We start from the raw sequence: 22,842 nt of genomic DNA, 5'->3' as shown, positions 1-22,842 counted from the left end.
CTGGAATGGACTTGAGTTGGGTATCTCCCTTCCCTTATGTCAGTTATGCTCTGATGAAACCCCAGCAGCTCAGGCTCTGGTTACATAGTTTCTCCTGAGGACAGACCTTGTTAAGAACATAATGCTCTAGCATATTTCAAAATGCTCCTTTTCCCCTCCCACTGCTGGAAGCAGGAGGGGATTTTTTCCCTAATATTCACTGTGAGACCTGGTAGTGCTCCTGGAGGTAAAACCCCCAAAAGTGTGGGGACCTCTCTAGGATTCAGTTCCCCTGGATTTTTATCTCTCAGACTTGTTCACACTTGTCTCAGAACTGGCTCCAGCAATTCACAATTACAAGTTCAGACTTTTCTATGCCAACACTGGTTCCCATGGAGGTTTCTGCTCTTGAAGTTGTGATTCTCTGTATTTGCCTGTTGGTCTTCCCAATTTTGGGGGAAGCAATTTGCCCTGTGCCATCACTTCTCTTATAGAGCTAAGAAGAGTTGTTGATTTTTCACTGCCTTTTTTTTTTTTTTGAGACAAGAATCTCGCTCTGTCACCCGGCTGGAGTGCAATGGTGCAATCTCGGCTCTCTACAACCTCCACCTCCCAGGCTCAAGTGATTCTCATGCCTCAGCCTCTCGAGTAGCTGGGACCACAGGTGTGCACCACCATGCCTGGCTAATTTGATTTTTCAGTTTGTTCAGCTTTTTACTCATTAGGACAGCGTGGCAACTTCCAAATTTCTTACATGCTGAACCAGAAACTGTTTTGTTAGTTTTTTAGGATTCACTTTAAGTCTTTTCCTCCAGGGAGCCTTCCCCAACTTTCAGGTCTGCATTAGGGACCCCTAAGATGTGCTCCTGTAGATGCTTTTTGTTTCTCATAGCTTTTACACATATTGTGATTGTCAATTCACTTGTCAGATTCCCCCTTTAGACTGTTGGCTCTGTGTGGAAAGGAAGGTTTGCCTTACTCATTCCTGTATTCTCAGCACCATCCATCAATGCCTGACATATAATAGGTATTGAATAAATATGTGTTGGGTGAATAAATGAATGAATGGAGCAGCTTCTTCTCTGTAATTACAAATAAATTAGAAGCAGCTGTTAAATATAATCATTCATTCAATCAATCACTATTTACTAAGGGCCTATCATGTGCCAGGCACTGGGTTAAGAAACTGATGATGAAAAAGCCACAGAAATATGGAAACATGTTTGTAACACAATCTAATGAAAAAAAACCAGAATACATATAGGTACACCATAATTTAAACTCTTTAAAATATATAGGAGGCAGGCTGGTATTGCACAGTGGTTTTAAGATTTTCTATTTTTAGTTAAAGTCTCTTTCTTCAAATAAAATCTTAGAAGGCCAATGTATAAAACATAAAAAGCAAGGTTTTCTGCTTGATGCAGGGGCGGAGGCCAGAGCCTGCCTGCCCTCTTCCTAGTCTGCTTTCCTGTCTGTCCTCTGTACTACTGCCACCTTCCCAAGCCAGAAGGAAGCCACTGTGGCACCTTCACAGAGGATTATTTGAAAATCCCCAAAATAGACTTCTGGTTAAACATTGCAGTTTAAAAACCTGTGTTTTTCTTTTATCTCTTTCAAAATGCTACTAAAATGACAGCAAAGAAGCCAAAAAGGCCCAAGTCCACAAGACAGAAAGAATAGGTGAAAAGTCCATGTCATCTCATTTTTGGAGATGGACATGGACAGGGGCTGAAACTGCAGTATCAGCAGATGGGGAGCTTAAGAAGGAAGCTAGTTCACGGCACAGCACCCTGAAAGGCCCCAGAATTGGAGGCACTGGATTCTTCTGAAAGAAAAGGTAAGAGGCGGAGCTGAAAACAGGAGGTTTATGGAAAGTCTTTGGAGAAAGTAGTCAGACCTCTGGATTCCTTCCTCATCTCTCAGCAGCCTCTCTCCTGTCCTGGCAGAAACCAGGTTTACTCTCTTGGGAAACTCAGCCACGAGAGGATCTGGGGACAGACCAGCGAAGGATGGTAGGCATGCCTCAGTGAACTAGGAGAATGAAATGATTGGCTTAGGGTTGGGAATGCGACCTCAACTGGATCAGTTGAGGCCATCCTTGGCATTTTTAAATTCTGAAGCTGGAAGTGTGGGGAGGATAGTGTGTGTATCCTGCAGGTGTTGAGGTCCTTGTTCTAGTCCTTGAGATTCTCGGCTCAGACTATTTCCTGTAACTCTTTAATTCTGTGAAATACCCAGTATTCTTCTATTTTATTCTGCTCGGGCTGCATTAACAAAGTATTACAGACTGGGTGGCTAAAAATGGGAATTTAATTCCTTGTGACTTTGGAGACTAGAAATCTGAGATCCAGGTGTCACAGGGGTTGGTTTCACTCTGGAAACTCTCTTCTTGCTTGCACATAGCCCTCCTCTCTGCGCCTTCACATGGCCTTCCCTCTGGGTGTGTCTTTGTCCTAATCTCACTTTCTTATAGGGACACCAGTTAGATTAGATTGGGATCCATCCGAATGACCTCAGTTTACCCTGATTAGCTCTTTAAAGGCCCTATGTCAAATGTGGTTATATTTGGAGGTTCTGGGAGTTAGGACTTCAACACATGAATTGTGGGGGGACAAAATTCAGCCCATAATGCCTTCTACTATTGCCAGCAAATAAATAGCTTTTGAGATAACTGAAGAGATTTTAAATTTAGTTTCTGGTGCTTGCACTCAAAGAGTTCTGACTTATACTATTCACTTGCCTCTTGGATATTGCCTTTTGCCCATTATAGTTGTCATTAACTGTTATTTAAATCTGCATTACCATTCACCTTTTCCTATGTTTCTGTTCCTTAAGATGGGAGGTAGATCATAGTTTGCATAGCCCATGGAGTCAGATGACCAAAGTAGTAAAGTTCTGTTTGCTGGCTGCCTGATCTTGGTGAAGTTCTCTGTGCCTCAATTTCCTTACCTGTAAACTGGGGATGGTGATAATAACAGATATTCACAGAGTTGTTGTGAAGATTAAATGTTTTAATGAACGTAAAGCACCTAGACCAACCTGGCTTATGGTGAGTGTTATGTAAGTTCACGCTATCATTTATGCATTCAGTAGTCTCTACAGGGAATGCCATGGACGTGGTACATACTTAGTAAATATTCATTCTCTCTTGTTAATGTATGTGTCATAATAAGTGATTCTCAAGGTTATCTTCAAATTCTTACTACTCTGTATATTGTTATCTGCCAGTGTAATGATATCTAAAGCACGTATCTTAAATACTTTAAACAATTTGATACAACAAACAAAATTAGAGTCATTTTCTTCTACATTGGAAGATGTGCTGTGTAGGATGAGAGACTGGGGTGGAAGTAGGGATTGCAGGCTTCTGGTCCTGGCTATACCCTCACACTGTGAGACTCTGAACAAGTCTGTACTCTCTGGGCTTTGCCTCCTTTATTTACACACCAAGGCTGGACTATGTAAGCTTTAGGCTGTTTAATGTTTTATATCACTTATCTTTGAAAGGCCATCTTAGGTGAGCTGCTCAGAGTCTTTAAAAGCTACATTTCCCCCTCTTTTCTTACTTTAAATATAATGGTAATGAAAATGTTTTGGAATTATAATATATATTAAATGCATTCCTGGGCATCAGTTACAAAAATGAGAAAGAAATTAGTAACAGTTGGCAAAGATTAGTATCAGTTGTAGTATCTTGTGATAAGTTGAGAATTTTATTTTCTAATGAGTAACCGCTCCTCCCCCATACAAAAAACTAGTGTGCTAATAAAAGAATTTAAAAATGGGATTTTATTTCATTGGATTTTAACTTCTTGGCCATTCTTAATATTTTTGGAATAGCATTTTGAGTCCTGACCTTCTAAGTCAATTTGTTAGTCTGCAACTGTAGTGTCTCTGGCATGGCTGGGAAGTGGTGGGGTGTGGGGGGTGGGTGGCTGCAAGAAAAATAAAATATATGATGTTCACTCCTGACAAGCCTATTTTGTGCTGTGAACCCCCACACTTGCACACAATACTCAGACATATTAACACATGCGCATGCACTCTCCAATATGTGCAAAGTAACATCACATTCCTTCTTTCATTCAACAAAAATGTGTTGATTGCTCACTCTGTTCCTGGGGATCTGTGTGAACCCAGACAAAGTTGACACTGTAGTTAGATATATCTCCCTGAATAAAAGAGTAAGTTTAAGGTAGAGTGAGGGCTAATTCTGTTTATAAGCCTCATGCGTGAATTCACACCGAGCAGCAGGGGGCAGTGTTCTCAGGCAGGGCAGCTCTCCTGAGGATCTGCAAGAAAGCAGGGTGTGCCTTGTGTGACTGGTGTTACGGAGCAGATCATTTTTTAACACCCCACTACTCCATACAGCATTATTTTCAGTAATAATAATGAAATGAATAAAAAGAAAAATGGACTGAAAAGAAACATGGTGAGATTTTTATTGAACTTCGTATATGTAATCATTCCAATAAAAATGAAAAATAAAATAATAAAATACATTTTATAGTATCAAAAAAGGGGAAAGTAGTGGACTAATACTTTTAATTACATTAATGCTTTTCAAACAAAAGAGAAAATACATATACCTACATACTAGACTGCCATAAAAATGAATAACATTACAGTGCAATAGTAATTACATAAGAAAAAGAACAATAAAAAAGACATCAATTTCAATTTTTAAAGATATTATTCAAGGGTGTGAAATATTGCATGTGTGAAATAAACTTGCAGTTACCAAAAAAAAAATTACACCTTGTGGTTTACGCTGCATTATTATTTTAAATTTTAATTATAAATAAAAACTCCAAGTGAGATTTCATGAGAGCACTAAATTGAATGAGAGAGAACTGAGGTAGCCCAAGTTCTGTCAAAATTGCTCTACTGCCATTGCGTATTCCAAATCTAGTGTTTTAAATGCAGAAGCAGATAGTCCCACATGGGTTGGAGCATGAAGTGTACCCAAAGTAAGCACAAATATGAATGATTCTGAACCATCTGGAACCTAACTCTCAAATAAGAGTGTGTAGGTAAGTCCATTTATGTCAAGTCTTCTCTGAGTTAACTCTCACATAGGAGTTATTACTAAAGGAGAAAATGTGTTTCTTAAGAGATAAGCAATAACATTGCTGATTTTATTTATTACAAAATTGAATAACAACCACAGAAATTTTTTAGACTGCAGACCAACAAAAGATTTAGCAGGGAGGGGGAGAGCATTTGACCATTGTGTAGAATTGCCAATGTGTGAATATAGTAAAAGCAAATCAACTTTTAGTCTATTTAATTATTGTTTTAAAATTCTCTATAGAAAATGTGTCTCCTTATTGCCTGAGACTACTCCTATTACTACTGTTGGTTTACCAATGCCATTGGCAATTAGAAACAATGATATAGGGACTGGACTGTAAATTAAAGCCATATGTATTTAACACTAGTGGGCCCAGCTCTACATGGGAACCTCATGAAGCCGCAGTTGACATTCCGGATCTTGCAGCAGGGTGAAGAGTCTGTTCAAAGTTGCTTTGCATAGGTTCTGAAATGGCTGCACAAGCTGGTTAATAGATAATCAGTCATTTTATAAAATAAGAGGTAGGGTGTGCATGTTTATGTGAGGGTGTGTGCATGTGTACATGTGGGGTAAAGTCAAGAAAGGTGGTGAAAAGCACTAAGAATAACCATAAGATGAATTTGTGCCCTCTCCTGGGAACAATAGGAAATTTTAGGTTTAAAAGTAATGTGGATTCAAATAGCCTCTCCAGGTTTAAAATACCTCAAAGCATTTAATTCTTACTTTTAGTTTCCCTGTGAGTTTGCTGAGATGTCTATTACCAGTTCAACAAGGAGGCAATTGTGATAGGGATACTCAATGGTACTTTCCCCCAGGATGAATGTCTGGATCGATAGATGAGTTCTAGACATATTTATAAGAAAAGAAAAGAAAAGAAAAGAACCAAACTTAGTGAGAAGCAACCATTTAAAGCTATTATTTAGAAGTGTTCGCTTATAGAGACTGTACTTACAGATATTCACCAAAGAAAAATCTCCTGCCTGTGCACCGGCAGACATGTTATGAAAATGTTCTGACAGTTCGAGGTTATTGATCCTCAGCTATGGTTTTCTGCTCAATGCTACTAATGACCCTCCAAAAAGATCACCTTCTTTTGAGTGCAGAGAGGTGGTTTTGGTCGTTGTTGTGGAGAAGCTGTTGGAACTCTCTCACTGCAGAAACCATGCTGTTGTTGTGTTCCTCCTGCTTAGCCAGCTGGGCCTATTGCCCCCTGCTCCAGGTGTCCCAGGTCTTCCATGGCACAGCTCAGGATCACACTACCTCATGCCTCACACCGCCGGCCTCTTCCCTCCTACCCCGGGCCCTCCTTGTCACCAGGTACAAGACACAAGAGGACCACTGGGGGCACACTGGCTTGATAGGGCCTTGAAATGCCAGGCTGCAGGCAGAAAGGAAGTGTCCCTGGCTTGTGCACACTCACTGACTCACCTTGTGTTTTGAGACTCATACGAGGGGCCAGGTAACAATGCTAGAAGCTAATACCCAGTGAAACAAAAAAAAATTTTTATTTTTGTTTTTTTGAGACAGAATCTCACTCTGTCACCTAGGCTGGAGTGCAGAGGCAGGATCTCGGCTCACTGCAACCTCTGCCTCCCAGGTTCAGATTCTTGTGTCTCAGCATCCCAAGTAGCTGGGATTACAGGCGCCACCATCACGCCCAACTAATTTTTGCATTTTTAGTAGAGATGGGGTTTCTCTATGTTGGCCAGGCTGGTCTCCACCTCCTGGCCTCAAGTGATCTGCCCACCTCGGCCTCCCAAAGTGCTGGGATTATAGGCGTCAGCCACCGCGCCCAGCCCCAGTGAAGCAAATTTTAACCACTGAGAGGCAGATGATAGGCAATAACTCATGGATAAATTCTTGCTCTTCTTCTCTCCAAAAGGATTCTTCTGAGAAATGTTTCCATGTGGGCCTCTCTGGAAACTTTCAGGTGACAGAGCAACCAATAGTGCTTTCTATGAAGCAAGGCCAGCTCAATAATAAGACATCTTCTCTTTACTTTCCTGCCTTCCTGTCTCATTGGCCTGCCCCTGTTCACTCCTGCTCCCTTGGGTTTGCATCCCTCTAGTGAAGCTTTAGAATGTAAATTTTGCCTCAGACTATAATTTCTAGGAAACCTAGACTCAGACAAAGAATGTTTACTGCAGTAAAATTGTCACAATGCTCATTGTTTTATGATCACAAAATAAGTAATTAAACTATCAGTACAAGGAAAAAGAAGAAAAAATAGACAAAATAGTACTTTCAAAACCAGAAACTAGAATTAAAGCAAACACGGACTCAGTGCAAAGAATAGATTTCACTTCCATTCTTTCTCTGCTGCTCATTTGCAAGCTGTCTTGTACATATTATATTTTAAATGTACAATATTGTGAAAAAATTGAGCTCCTTCAGAAATACTTAAATATATGGATGCCAATGATTAGTCTACAAAAGAAAAAGTAATATTCAGAAGAGTAGTAGTTCTTTCAGATATAACTTTAATATATTTCATTATATAAAATTGGCTTGAGTTTCAGAAGGTCAGCTAAGAGTTCTGGAGTCAGGCTGATCTGGGATGAAAAGCCCAGCTCTAGCCATCACGCAGAAGTTACCAAGTCTCTTTAAGCTTCAGTTTTTCTCCTCTTTTAGATAAAGATGGGATAGTACATAAGTCATAGGGTTATTATAGGTTTTAAATGAGATAATTTAGTATCTGATCCCCAGTGCTCAATAAACATTATTATTATGACCCATAATAGTGCCAGTGAGGAAAACTAATTCTTTGTGAGCAATAATTGGTGCTGAGCAAAGCTATATAAATGCTAGTTATCTTGGGAAAGATGAATTCTAGTTGGAACTTTTGCAATAGAAAACAAGATGTGATTTTTTCATCATTTTAAGAATGTGGTGTGTGTGTGTCTGTGTGTGAACTCATTCAACCCATTTTATGGAGCACCTACCTTGGGCCCAACAATTTTTCTAGGCGCAAGGTTAGATGGAAGTCAAGGTAGAGTAGGTCCCTGTCCTCAAGGATTTTCTGTTCATGAAAAACAGCTTATTATTGTTCTTTTTTTTTTTGTTTTCTTTTGCAAAAGGAGCAGTTCAGCACTTGTCAGGGAGATAAGAGGTCAACACCCCAGGATGGAGTGAAAACCTAAGGTTTGTATTTTTGATAAACAAAGTGCTCTTTTGGAGGAAACCAAAAAATGTTGAGTTTCTGGCAAGGTATGGAAACAGGACAGAAGGAGAGCAGAGTCGAAGCACCAGAGGGCATAGATGTGGAAAGTGGTCCTAGTTAGGAGCTGTTGCCCAGGAAATGTCGAGGGCACAATTTGTAAGCAAGACCACTGTGGAGACAGCTAGTGTCAAAAGCCCTGCCGAGCCAGTACTTCACAAGGGCTGTCCAGCCTTCAGCATGGGGGACTCAGCATGGCAGGCCTGTACCTAGTAAAATTTCTGTCTTCCCAGTGGTGACAATCGGCTCCTTCCGCACCTGTAAGAACAAATTTGGTTCTGCCACTGTCTGATTGCCTGGTGCTCACACTTCACTTCCCTGTCAAGCCAGGTCATCGTAAGACCAGAGAGGACTTCACTTCTCCCTAGCAATTACCAATTCTGTGAAACTGATTACTCCAAACTGTATGTACACACTTAGCAATGAGGAAAGGCTTTGCCATATCATCCTTTAAAACTAAACCTCAACTTCGATGTGCTCACTGTGCTCCAACCACACCTGTCTTTTTCCTTGTTCCTCAATGGTGTCATGTTTCTGTTACAGGGTCTTAGCATATGTTATTCCTTCTGCCTGGAGTGCGCATCCCCCAACCATCACATGACTGGCCACATTGCTCAGACTTTAGCCTAGATGTCACCTCTTCAGAGAAGCCTTCTCTGACCACCCTATCTAATGTTGATCGCTCTACCTGCAGCCCAGACACCAGCTAATAAATTCCCTCCTACTCCTCCATCCTTTCTTTAATTTTTATGCCTCATGTGAAAAGTATCAAGTCAATCACATACTTCAGTTCATGGTATACTATTATTACATTTCCTTCATGGATATTTTCCCCATTCATCCCTGGTTTCCACTTCCATTGCCTCTCGTTTCACATATTCATTCACTATAAGGCATTGCATATATATCCTTGTCTAAAAATGTAATATTGTCAAATGTAAGTTATTATTTGGTGTATGTTTCACAAATAGTATTGTGCAATAGACCTTGCGCTAGTTATTATGTTTTGTATTCACCAGTGTGTTCTAAAGACCCATCTGTATCTGTTATATATGTATGTACACTTGGTTCATTGCTTCTAACTGATCCTTGGTATCCCGTAGTGTGCATTCGTCCCTGCTCTGGATACAGTCAGCTCCCAAATTCCGTAAACAACTCCTCTGTAAGTAGCCTCCTTTTGACAGGGGGTAGAACTGCTCAGGGTCCAGATACTCCCATTGTTATCTGTTCCTCACCCTGGCCAGGCTGTGGCACTGCCCTGATATTATCCCATCACCTCCGTGTAGCAGATATTTTGTCTCAAGGTGGTGCCAGGCCAGGCGATTATCTGCCAAGGACAGTGGTTGGAGAGAGGAAACAGCCTGCAACTCTGCCTGCAACATGTCCTAACAATGACTTCCTCTGCTCAGCCTATGGTTTACCCACAGCAGGTCACAGCCACCCTTTCTCTCTGCCCAGGGGTTTCTTATGGTTTTTACCTACATTTACATCGACTTGCAGATCAGTACACTCCTCTCTTGCTTCTGAGGCAACGTCAGGGTTGGAATTTGTGGAGGTCCTTATAGTCTTCATAATGCTAATCACTACCTGAAATTATCATCTTTTTAATTGGTTTACCTGCTTATTGTCTGTCTCCCTCACTGTAAGACCGTAAATGCCACATGAGCAAGGACCTTATCTGAACACCTTCCTAGGTTTGGGGATATCCTACCACATGCATACCACTGAGGGCCAGAGATGCCTTCCGGTGTAGAAACAGCCAGGACCATGTAGTCACAGCCCCAGGCAGCTTCACAGCTAAGGCACAGGCACGCCTTCTCTATTTGGCCATCAGACCGACCTGTGAATCCCAAGCTGGAGAAATGAAGTCACCAAGGCAGCGGAGAATTCACTGGTGGGGGCAGCTGTAGTGGCAGCAGTAGTGCCTATGGCAACAGTTTCAGGAGTAGCAGTTGGTATCCTGCCTCCAAAGACAGAATGTAGGGCCACCAGCAGCACCGCCTTTACCAGACTGGTACTAGGACCTAATTTTGGAAGTGGTTCTTCCTATCAAGCCTTTGGGCTACCTAATATCCTTTCAACAAATTTGTCATTTCCTAAATCAGTCAGAATTGACTTTTAGTGCATAAACTGAGAACCCTCAGTAGAACTATTAGCCACAATGTCCCCTTTTATTGTCTAAGTCCATTTGAGCTGAACTTTCTGTAACTTGAAGACAGAAGCTCCCTAACTCAGGGGTCATCAACTCCCAGGCTACACAGCAGGAGGTGAGCTGTGGGCTGGCAAGCAGGGGAGGCTTCATCTGTATTTACAGCCACTCGCCATCACTCGCATCACCACCTGAGCTCTGGTTCCTTCAGATCAGCAGTGGCGTTACATTCTCATAGGAGTAGGAACCCTATTGTGAACTGTGCATGTGAAGGATCTAGGTTGTGTGCTCCTTATGAGAATCAATGCCTGATGATCTGTCACTGTCTCCCGTCACTCACAGATGGGACCATCTAGTTGCAGGAAAATAAGTTCAGGGTTCCCACTGATTCTACATTATGGTGAGTTGTATAACTATTTCATTATATATTACGATGTAATAATAATAGGAATAAAGTGCACAATAAATGTGATGTGCTTGAATCGTCCCCAAACCATCCCCCACCCTTATCCTGTCCATGGAAAAATTGTCTTCCATGAAACCAGTCCCTGGTACCAAAAAGGCTGGGACAACTGCCCTAACTCACGTAAGAGTATGGACAATAAGTGTTTTCAGTGCACTGAGTGATTAAAGATTGTTGGGGCACGGTGTGTGCGCAGTTGAACTTAGCTCAGTGCATCCACTGGCAAGGAGGTGGTAGCAGGAAATAGGCACGTGCTGACTTCAGTAACAGAGAGGACTGCAGGGCTGACCTAAGCTTAGTAGCCTGGCTTCTCCGGGAGCTGAGGGTGAGCATCATGCCCGCTCCGTCTCCCTCTTTGTTGTGGATAAGGCAGGTAGGAAGAATGACAGATTGCCTTACCCTTTCTAATTGTTGTGCGTTCTCCATACCCCACCCGATCCTACTTCAATATTGTCACCTAAGGCTTCACAAACCCACCTTTGTGCGAGTCCAGCCGTCTGTGGTCTAGACTGTCAAGGACCATATCGGATTCTGAGATGCTCAGGAAGGTGTGCTCCCAATTGGTCCTCATCCAGACTAGTTCACTTGCTGAGTATCCCCAGGGCACAGGGACAATCATTTGGGGTTGTGGCTTTGTTCATAGGGTCATCAAGACAGGAGGATATGAGGCAGAATCACCACACAGGGTAAGAGTACATTTAGAAATTCTCTTGAATAAATAATACTGGCTTCATCACTATGTTTATTTCTGTTTTTCTACTTGCTCTCAGATTTTGGCTTGGTTATTTCTTACTATCTTGTTAGCTCTTGGATGCCTCTAGTTTTGTTTTTATTTTTGATATTGTTGTTTTCTTTTCTTTTTTGCTTTTTTTTTGAGATGGAGTCTCGCTCTGTCACCCAGGCTGGAGGGCATTGTCACAATCTCAGCTCACTGCAGCCTCCGCCTCCTGGGTTCAAGCGACTCTCCTGCCTCAGCCTCCCGAGTAGCTGGGATTACAGGTGCCCACAACCATGCCAGGCTAATTTTTGTATTTTTAGTAGAGACAGAGTTTCATCATGTTGGCCAAGCTGGTCTCAAACTCCTGACCTCAGGTAATCTGCCTGCCTCGGCCTCCCAAAGTGCTGGGATTATAGGCATGAGCCACTGCATCCAGCCGTTATTTTTTATTTTTATTTTTTTCTGATTTAGCCACATTTTTCATTATTTTCAGTGGGAGAATGGTCCAAAATATCTTGGTTGCCATATTATCAGAAATGGAAATCTTCTATTGATTTTTAAATTTCATCATTCTTATTTTTCATTCTTATTTAATTCTTCATTTAATTGGTTCTTTAAATCTTTTTGACATTTTAAGATAATTTCTCATTTCCTACCTATATTTTCAAGGTTGTTTGATATTTCTCTAAAATTGTTAAACATAGTATTTTGTATTTTGTATATGATATGTCCAATATCGAAAACACCCATCCTGCCACTACAAGAAAAGTTTTGCCCAAGAATGAACCAATGTAGAGAAAAACAGAGCTAAGACAAACCAAGGCTAACTGCTGATTTAAGTCCCTAGATCCAGCTATTCTTGAAGCCTTCTCAGTTACACAAACCAATAATAGTTTCTTTTTTTACTTAAACTATTTTCTGTTTCCATTACTTACAACCAAAATAGTTCTGATTAATACATAGAATAATGTGAATTTTTATTTTTATTCTGACTTTATAAAAAAGAACTTTTACAATTATGCATTATGCTTGGATAAATGCGTGTGTAAATATTTGGGGTGGAGGATGTACACTGAAATATTAACATTAGGTTTCTGCAGAGGATGAGTTGGAAGGGATGAAGGAGACATTAATATCTTTTTCTGGCAGAGCACGGTGGCTCACGCCTGTAATTCCAACATTTTGGAAGGCGGACGTGGGCGGATCACCTGAGGTCGGGAGTTCGAGACCGGCCTGACCAACATGGAGAAACCTCGTCTCTATTAAAACATACAAAAATTAGCCGGGTGCGGTGGCAGGTGCCTGTAATCCCAGCTACTTGGGAGGCTGAGGCAGGAGAATCACTTGAACCTGGGAGGCGGAGGTTGCAGTGAGCTGAGATGGCACCATTGCACTCCAGCCTGGGCCACAAGAGCAAAACTCCGTCTCAAAAAAAAGAAAAAAATCTTTTTCTTTGTCACCTATGCAATGTTTGACCTGCAAGCGCTTGTATCTTTTGTAATTGTTTAAATCCCTCAAAATTTTAAATGAGTATTGCATATATTTTGTGTTTTTCCAAATATAAGATTTTATAAAGAAGAGAATGATGTAAGTGACCCGGGGGCAGTGGGGGGAGCTTAAATTTGAAACTAGAAAAAATTTTGAACAAAATAATCATAATTGCTAGCTGACAAAAAACTAGAAAAGATTTTCTGAGTAAATTCTTGATTTCAGAAATTAACTATAATTTATATTGCTCTTAATATCTTACCCTTGCATATACATGATTAGTGCCCTTTAAAATGTCCTTTTTTCTAGCTAACCTGATGTACATATGACATTAATCTAATAGACTTAGGAATAAGATACAGGGGGTTTTCCTGAATGATTCAAGTATATCCCCATTCATATTAAGAAAACAAAGTATTGGCCGAGTGTGGTGGCTCACGCCTGTAATCCCAGCACTTTGGGAGGCTGAGGCCAGCGGATCACCTGAGGTCAGGATCACCAAGACCAGCCTGTCCAATATGGTGAACCCCCGTCTCTACTAAAAATACAAAACTAGCCGAGCATGGTGGCGGGCGCTTGTAATGCCAGCTACTCGGGAGGCCTAGGCAGGAGAATCGCTTGAACCCAGGAGGCAGAGTTTGCAGTGAGCCGAGACTGTGCCATTGCACTCCAGCCTGGGCAAAAAGAGCAAAACTCCAAGTGTCTGAACTGCCTAAGTGATCTCATAATTTCATGAAAATATAATTTAGATACATAGGTGTACAATATTTACATTTGCATTATTTAGTAAGATGGGCTTTTTCCCCTGCTGGAGGCTGGGGAATGAGATTAATGGGAACACTGGTGACGGAGTGCAGGGGAAAACACACACTGCCAACTCTTGCCGTGGAGTGGCATTTCTCAGTCTTAACCTCACAGTATATTCCAAACCCACAAAAGGTCATTTGCCTTCTCTCACAAGCCTTTAATTCACCTGAGAGATGGGCTTAGACAAAGATAAAGCCCCTGTGAATTGGTAGCCTGGCTTTGGGAAAAGACTTACACAGTAACTAAGGTGTTGGATAAACAGATGCTAACAATTTCCTTACAGATCTCATAACTATGATTACTGTATTGATCATTTATTCATAGCACATAATAGCTGCCTTGAATTTCCTTTTAACAGAAAAAGGATCAGTTTCAACATAATTAAAAGTTGGAAATTATTTCCTTAAATTTGGGTATATCAGATTATTAGATTGTTTTGTTTTTGTAAATCCATGTTTATAGGTAGAAATAGTCATGTCTTTGTGTAATTTATAGAAAAAAGGTATTTTAGCAGAATAGCATTTTTAATGTACCGTGTATTAAATATTATCCATTAAATCCTTCAAAATGAAAATTTTGACAAATGATAGTGAGTTAAAGAAGTAAACAACACACCCTGAAAAGGCACAGTGATATGTAAATAATTTTTATCTTATAACATCCATTCCATAAGAGAGCATAATTAATTTTATTGATTTACAGTACAGTCAACGTTCTTGTAATGTAAAATTTAGCAGGTAGCTCAGACATTAAATTTTAAACTCAGAATCATCATCAATCTTTTATTTAGATCTGATAAGCTTCTGGGGTTGCTCCAACAGTGGAATCTTAATATGGTTCTCTCACATAGAATAATTCACCTTCGGAATATTATGTCCTCTTTTCCAAATATGTAAACAAATGTATTACTTATTGTAGTGGAAATAACATACAACTACATTTTTGTCCACTTTGCATTGCAGTAAGGATTATGTTACTCTGACTAACAGCTTATACTTTTTTCTCGGCTTTATTAACTCCAGCCAAGTCCTTCATTTTCATGAATAGAACTGAAAATGCTGTTCTTTTAATCTTCTGAGTTGAATTCTGGGTCATGCAAAGATTAAGTGAAGTGACTCCAAACCTAAAAATCCTATAATTACGGAATGTCTGTTTAGATTGGTGCTTGGTCTTCTTTTTCCCTCTTCTGGATGGGGAAGAGAGCTTTCTGAACTACAAATTAGGAAGGCCTCGGCTTGTTTGTCTGTGGTAAAGCAAACAGATTTGAAGAGGCCATCTATTTAGCTACCATTTGTTTTGTTTAATCTGAGATTAGGCCTAGGTTTACAAAAGAAATCTACCAAATTTAGAGTAAACAGAATTCTTTAAGGCAGCATTGCTTGATGGTATTTTCTTCTTATAGCCTCTTCTGAGTGGTTTGTGATTAAGGGATAAAAAAGTGACTATTTTAAGCTCTGAAAAATGTGAGGACACAGTTTTGGAGGAAATAGAAGGTAAATTGATCAAATAACTTACTAGGGAACCTCAAAATGGTAGCATATGATCTTTAAATGATTTTTTTGTAATAATTCCTCTGAAGATCTACTGGCTATTTTTAACCACGGACCATCACCTAAGGGAAGACCATGTGACTCGTTACTATAATGGCCTGCCTAACAAACAAAAACAAAACAAAAAAACCCTCAGGGAAGAGAAGACTTACAGCTATGACCTCATTTCTAATTGGACTGTGGTGAAAAAGATACTAGTCATAGCTGAAACTAGGGGCCAGGAGGGCTGCTTGCCTGTCCTGGGCAACCTGTAGTTGGCAAAACTTTAACTGTACATATAAAGAGACCATTTTTTACAGCGAGTTTGGGGTAAATTGTGTAAAGTCTCGAAGGGACCTAATACAGGACATTTCCTAGATTCCAAATTTGACACTTTAAGGAAGACTGCGATAGGTAATGTGACCTTCCACGTTAGACATAGTATTATTCATTAATGAAGGGCATTTAGTTTTGTTTTTACAACTCCAATAAATTTAAGAAATGTCTTGGTGGTCCTTGAAAGTGGAAAAACATTTATGATGCCATATTTTTCTTCCTGCTGCTTTGTCTGCTTGGAGAGCCTGCCTGGAGCAACCAGGTAAGTTGAAAGGAGTAAGGACTTGGGGCCAGGCAGCCAGACAGACGTGCGTTCACATTTCAGCATTCACATTGATGAATTCAGTAGTTCACTAGTTCGCTAGTTCAGTCACAGGCTGGATGAGTGTGAGTGTGAAACTTATGCTCCCTGTTTCCCCAGATGTTAAGTGGAATCAATAATAATTACACTGAGGAGATGTGAAGACAATGAAGTAACATATGCTGAGTGCCTAGTTCATAGTAGATGCTTCAACATGATGCTTTCCTTCCTCTTTCCCTTCTGTCTGCCATCCTTCAGATGGACTCAATGACTCTCTTACCGTCCAGCTCTCAAGTCCCTTCTCTTGTGAAAATGGAAAAGTTGAACTACAGTTGAGATATTATTCCCAGGTGTTCTTTGGAACACAGGGGATTTCTCCAAAAGACACAGAACAAATTGCCTCCAAACAGCCAAGATTCCAGCAGAAACCAGAGTAGCAGACTACTTGGATCTTCAAAGTACCTGGCCCTGAGTCAGTTAAGGAAGATCGTTTCTTCTCTTTTGTACAATCCTATGATGAGAGGTGCAAAGTGAACTGACTAAGAGCTTCTGCCTTCATCATTGACCTCCCAATCCTAATAATATGTTCACTGGCCAAACTTCCTAGTCGATTTGTCTTTTGGATGTAATGTTCCTCCTACTGTTTGCCTGATTGAGAAATCTGCTACAGAACATGACCAGTTAGCATTCCCACCAACCCCAGTGCTACACTGACTGTCTTTCGATGGACTTTGCTCCTTGCTGCCTCTCTGAGGTCCCAGACCTTCAGAGTGACCTTCACAGCTCTGCCTAACTTTCTGTCATACTTCTATCAAGAGAGACAGCTAAATCAATATTTTTAATGTGCTTTGCTGCCAGAATTCGATGATCTGTCACAGTTCTTGCCCAATACACCCCATCATTATTGTTAAAATGTTTTTAGCTTTGTTTGTACAATTGCTTTATCTGGTTTCATCTCTGGGAGCTACACTTTGAAATATTAACTGTAGCAACATTTTACTATATTTTTCACAACCCAGAGCAGTACTATTTTATGCTCAGTGGTTAATCTAATTCCATAAATCTTTTGCAACTATCCTCTATTCTTTTTCTTGTAATTTCTACCTGGAAAGGTTTTTACTGATAATCATCCTATCCTGAGTCATCCCACAAACCAATCTGTCTCACTAATCATTGCTTCTAACCTACAGACTAAGCATAACTTCTGCTAAATGATCTTTGATAAGATGCTATGACTCTATAAAGTCTTTGATATTCATGTCTAAATTTAATCACTTGTAGATTTTCATAGAATCAATCTTTCACTTCTACAATTGGGAGTATTTATAAGTTGTTTATCTTAAACAGTTCCTCTATCATGCTTTTCACTTTAAATAAAGCAACCCCTTCAAATCAATTTTCTGTCATGTCTACGATGTTATTATTTCATGGTATATGGGTCAGGAGTCTACAAACTTTTTCTGTTAAGACCTAGATAGTAAATATTTTAAGCTTTTCAGGCCGTACAATCTCTGTTGCAACTACTCAGTTCTGCCATTGTAGCACTAAAGCAGCTATACAGACATACATAAATGAGTGAGCATGGCTGTGAGCCAATATAACTTTATTTATGAATGCTGAAATTTGAATGTCAAGTAATTTTCATGTGTCATAAAATATTACTCTTCTTTTTTTTTAACCATTTAAAAATGTAAAAACTATTCTTAGCATGTGGGCTGTACAAAAGCTGGCAGAGGGCCAGATTTGCCTGGGATAACTCCAGTTTTCTGACTACAGTATACTTTATGGCCAGGAGCAGATTCAGGTTTTGTGGGGACTGAGCTCTTCACAATTAGGGGGCCCCCTTTAAGAAAAGGAATGCAAGGCCTGGTGCGGTGGCTCACGCCTGTAATCCCAGCACTTTGGGAGGCCAAGGCGGGCAGATCACAAGGTCAGGAGATCGAGACCATTCTGGCTAAACAGGGTGAAACCCCGTCTCTACTAAAAATACAAAAAAATTAGCTGGGTGTGGTGGTGGGCGCCTGTAGTCCCAGCTCCTCGGGAGGCTGAGGCAGGAGAATGGCGTGAATCCGGGGGGAGGCTGAACTTGCAGTGAGCCGAGATTGCACCACTGCACTCCAGCCTGGGTGACAGAGCAAGACTCCGTCTCAAAAAAAAAAAAGAAAGAAAGAAAAGAAAAGGAATACAAAATTACAAATACAAAATTAGATACGGTGCTTTGGAAGAGACCCATGCAAATGAAAGGCCCTGAAAATTGAGCCTCCTTGGCATCCTGGTGAATGTACTTCTACTAACACTTGGACAATTTTGCTGCAAGGGTTCCCTGAACTGGCTGATCGTTGGAGTCACCAAGAGAGCTTTTCTAACTACAGGTTCCAAAGCCCCAACAGGTTGCCCGAATTAGAATCTCTGAGGATAGAGCCTGGCAATCAGCTGTCTTGTAAAACTCCCTAGGTAATTGTACCGTGAACCCAGGCTTGGCAACCACTATTTTAGTAACCATTTTACAACATCAAACAAATTCATTTGAACTGGTATCACAAACACACTTATTGCCTTAGTTGTGTTGCTTACCCAGAAATAGGTTTTAACTATTGTTATTGACCCATAGCCCAGATGTTTACTTATCAAGAATACCCTATTGTTCAATGACCTCAACACAGAATATATAGATAGCTTATGCTAGGCCATCTATCCCCTTTCTTTTTAGTAAGAGTCAACACATATATAATAAGTTGGCTCTTCACCATTTGGGCTCAATTTAATATTTTTATATATTAAATTTTATTTTTAAAACTATTGGTAATTTTTTAAAATCTTAAATCTTCGAGTTGGCATACAATTCAGACAATCTATAAAGTAAATAAATGGCTTTTGAAGAACATCTGACACTTATGATACCACAGTTGGGAGAGTCAAGTTTATAAACCTAGACATAAAGGTAGCAGTTGAGTCACTTGTTATTGCCTGATTAATCATCAAATGTATAGAAGACTCTTTTCATATCCCCGTGAGTATTATGCAACCTTTGTACTGTTCAAATTTAATATTATTCCCACAATGCTGAGATATCTTCTTGGTCAAAATTGAGTATTTCCGTCTATTGAGTAGGTAGCATCTATTTTTGGCAAGATAAATATGAAACAATGTTACTTTTAGTAGACAAATGCCTTGTCATTGCCAGCAATAAAGCTCTAGTGTCAACCGAAAGTTTCATTTTAAGGGTTGAGGAAAACCTGTCCCAACTTTTTCAAATTACCTTTTCTAATAAGGACTTGAGAATTTCATATCCCAGAAAACATGCAAATATCAATTCTTCTAATTTTGTTCACTTATCGGAAGGCAAAACTACTTACTTTCCTGCTCAGAAGCACAAACAGAAAGTAAAGCATGCTTCCTGACACATTGATTTTAACTGTTACCGGGGCAGTATTGACATAAATAGAAAATGAAGCTGCTTTTTCCGTTGTTTGGAGCTTTCATTTTTAGAAACTAGGACAATATTATATCAAACTTGTTTCCTCCAACAAGGACTCCCACATCTAGTAATTTATTCACTTGTTCATTCATTAATTCACCCAAATATTAAATAAGTGCCTATAATGTGCCACATACTGTGCTGGGTGCTGAGGATCTAATTCTGCAGCCTGAGAACTTGGGTTCTAAATGAGGACAGGGAAACAATAAGCAACGGAATTTCACATGGTGATATGTGGTGTGTAGAAAGTAAAGCAGGGTGAAGCCAAGTGAATGTATGTGTACGTGGGCATGAAGGGGGCAGGGGCAACTGCAGCTATTTTTTTCTTCTTTCTGTTTTGGAGATAGGGGTCTCACTATATCCCCAGCCTGGTCTCAAATTCTTGGGCTCAAGGCCTCTAGTTGCTGGGACTACAGGAAGGAGCCACAGCTCCTGGAGAAGGGGAACCTACTTTAGATAAGTGGTCAAAGGTGGTGGTGACATTTGAGTTGAGATCCAAATGGTGGAAAGGAGCTGGACATTCATATGAAATGGGAGAGTTCTCTGATCCACCTGCAGGATGTGCAGCAGGGTTGTGGCTGCCTATTTGGTTACTGCCACTGCTCAAACCCCTGACAGGAATGGCAGCATGCAGACAGGTAGGTGCAGGAGCCAGGGGAAGTGCTTTGGGCTCTGGCCCTGTGGTAGTGTCTGGGGTGGGTGCCTGTGCTCCCAGTGTTACAGTGCTCTTTCAGTCTTGCTGTCCACGGACAGCTTAAGTGTTAACCAGCTCAATGGACCCTCTGCCTTTTTGCAAGGGCAAAGGGCCAGGGTGACAGCTTTCTATATCCCGAGCTCTTGCCCAGCATCCTGGAAGAATCTGGTCACACACAGGCTTGAAGGACGAATGTAGGGTTTTATTGAGCGGTGGAGGTGGCTCTCGGTAGGATGGATGGGGAGGTGTAAGGGGGATGGAGTGGGAAGATGATCGTCGTCTGGAGTTTCGCCATTCAGCGGTCGAACTCCTCTCTGACCACTCCTAGCTGAACTCTTGGCATTCAGATGTTCCTCCACTTCTTTTTCTCTGCCACGCCATTCGTCTGCTTGTCTCCCTGTCTCCTTGTTGGCTGGTCTGCTTCTGGAGCCTGGGGTTTGGGGTTTCTATGGGTACAGGACTGGGGAGCATCGTGGGCCAAAAGGTAACTTTTGGGGCACAAAAACAGAAATGCCTGTTCCTACTTAGGGCTGAGAGTCTCCAGGCTTAAGGGTGGGGCCTTTGCTGGGGAACCATTCTCTTCTACCCCATATTTCCCTGTCTCTTGTCCGTCTCTTATCACAGAGATCTTAGGGAAGAGATATCCAGAGCTGTGCTGTCTAGCACAGGGGAGATTGAAGCTCCTGAAATGTGGCTAATGTCACATGTTGAAGTGATATTTTGGATATAGTTGCTTAAAGAAAACATATTACTAAAATCAATTAAACACCTAACAATAGGCAGTATCTTCGCTGGATTCCTCATTACCAACATTTCTAGCACTCAATCTAAGTATAAGCACTACAACCCTGTCACTATCTCACGATTGAAACAAATTAACATGGTTAACACCTATAATTCCACTAATTCAATTCATCCAATTGTTTTTACACTTTTAATGTGGCTTTAGAAAATTAACGAAATACATACATGGTTTACTTTATATTTCTATTGGACATCGCTGGTCTAGAGAGAAAATCTTAATCCAGTTCTTGCACACAGGTCCCTCGGATCCTCATGGATTGGGTGTGTTATGAGTTTGACCTAGGCCGGGCACAATGGTTCTTGTCTGTAATCCTAGCACTTTGGGAGCCTGAGGTGGGAGAATTCTTTGAGACCAGGAGTTCGAGACCAGCCTGGGTAACAAAGTGAGATCCCCATTTCTACAAAAATTAAAGAGTTTGAGCTAATAAAAACACTAGCTACAATGTACTGAACAATTACGGTGTGCCAGGTGTGGGGCAAAATTGCTTTACATCCATTCATTGTATCCTCATACTGTTACTGGAAAGGGGTCCCGATCCAGACCCCAAGAGAGGGTTCTTGAATCTCATACAAGAAAGAATTCAGGGCAAGTCCATACAGTAAAATGAAAGCAAGTTTATTAAGAAAGTAGGGGAATAAAAGAATGGCTACTCCATAGGCAGAGCAGCCCTAAGGGCTGCTGGTTGCCCATTTTTATGGTTATGTATTGATTGTATGCTAAACGTGGCGGGGGGGCGTTATTCATGCCTCCCTTTTTTAGACCATATAGGGTAACTTCCTGACTTTGCCATGGCATTTGTAAACTGTCATGGCACTGGTGGGAGTGTAGCAGTGAGGACGACCAGAGGTCACTCCCATTGCCACCTTGGTTTTGGTGGGTTTTAGCTGGCTTGTTTACTACAACCTGTTTTATCAGCAAAGTCTTTATGACCTGTATCCTGTGCTGACCTCCTGTCTCATCCTGTGACTTAGAATGGGCTAACCACCTGGGAATGCAGCCCGGTAGGTCTCCGCCTTATTTCGCCCAGCCTCCTGCATTCAAGATGGAGTTGCTCTGGTTCAAAAGCCTCTGACAATACCACTGTGAAGTAAGAAATACTTCCCGCTCCATTTTACAGATGAGGAAATGGAGGATGAGAGGCAGAGTAGGTTGCCTAAGGTGATAAGAGGATGAAATAACGGCGCGAGAAGTCGAACCCATTCCAGATCCGCCCGTGCAAGACACAAGAAGCCACAGGAGGAGGAAGGGGCAGGCGCCCAGCCCGGCGCCTACTCCCTCTCCTCTGCGCCGCTGGAGGCCTCGAGTTCGCGTCCTCTCGGCGCCTGCCTGGCTGCCCCTCCGAGGCCGCAGCGCCCTGCCATGCCGGCCTCCCCGCGCTCTCCCCGAGACCCAAGCAGACTCCCAGGCCGACCCTGCCGCCCGCGCCCAGCTGTGTCGGACCTACCTGCACGCGACCGAGGAGCTCAGGGACTGCCCCAGGAGTCAGGCTTTCCAGGCGCCCCAGCCCCTGCCACGCCTCCCGCCCCTGGAAAGCACGACATCCCGCGGGCTGCATATCTGAGCCTGCATCGGCCTGCGGGAGTCCAGCCTGAGCCATTTTCCTGCTTGTCCCCACTCCTGACAGCCCGTGCCCAGTTCCCCTCAGCTCTCTCATGGTTCTCAAAGGGTCCTTTCTGGGAACCCTTACAGCTTGGAGATCATCTCACGGTGACCAGACCAGGGTGTTTCTGAGTTGTGTGTGTGTGTGTGTGTGTGTGTGTGACCACTGGAATGTCAGAATCCCCCATCCCCATCTTGGAGGTCC

The 22,842-nt window shown here is 41.5% G+C and overlaps 1 long non-coding RNA gene across 1 annotated transcript; it reads left to right on the top strand.

The window, feature by feature from the left end:
* Positions 1-1,594: 1,594 nt before the first annotated feature.
* On the top strand, positions 1,595-17,457 carry LOC100600487. Its single transcript, XR_121736.2, has 5 exons — positions 1,595-1,816; positions 8,131-8,194; positions 11,345-11,568; positions 13,398-13,576; positions 16,320-17,457. It is a non-coding gene; the product is annotated as an uncharacterized LOC100600487 (long non-coding RNA).
* Positions 17,458-22,842: the final 5,385 nt, after the last annotated feature.

This window comes from Nomascus leucogenys, chromosome 8 (genome assembly GCF_006542625.1).
Source record: "Nomascus leucogenys isolate Asia chromosome 8, Asia_NLE_v1, whole genome shotgun sequence".
Taxonomy (NCBI): Eukaryota; Metazoa; Chordata; class Mammalia; order Primates; family Hylobatidae; genus Nomascus; species Nomascus leucogenys.
Note: the sequence above shows the minus strand (reverse complement) of the source record. Positions and strands in the feature narration are given on the sequence as shown.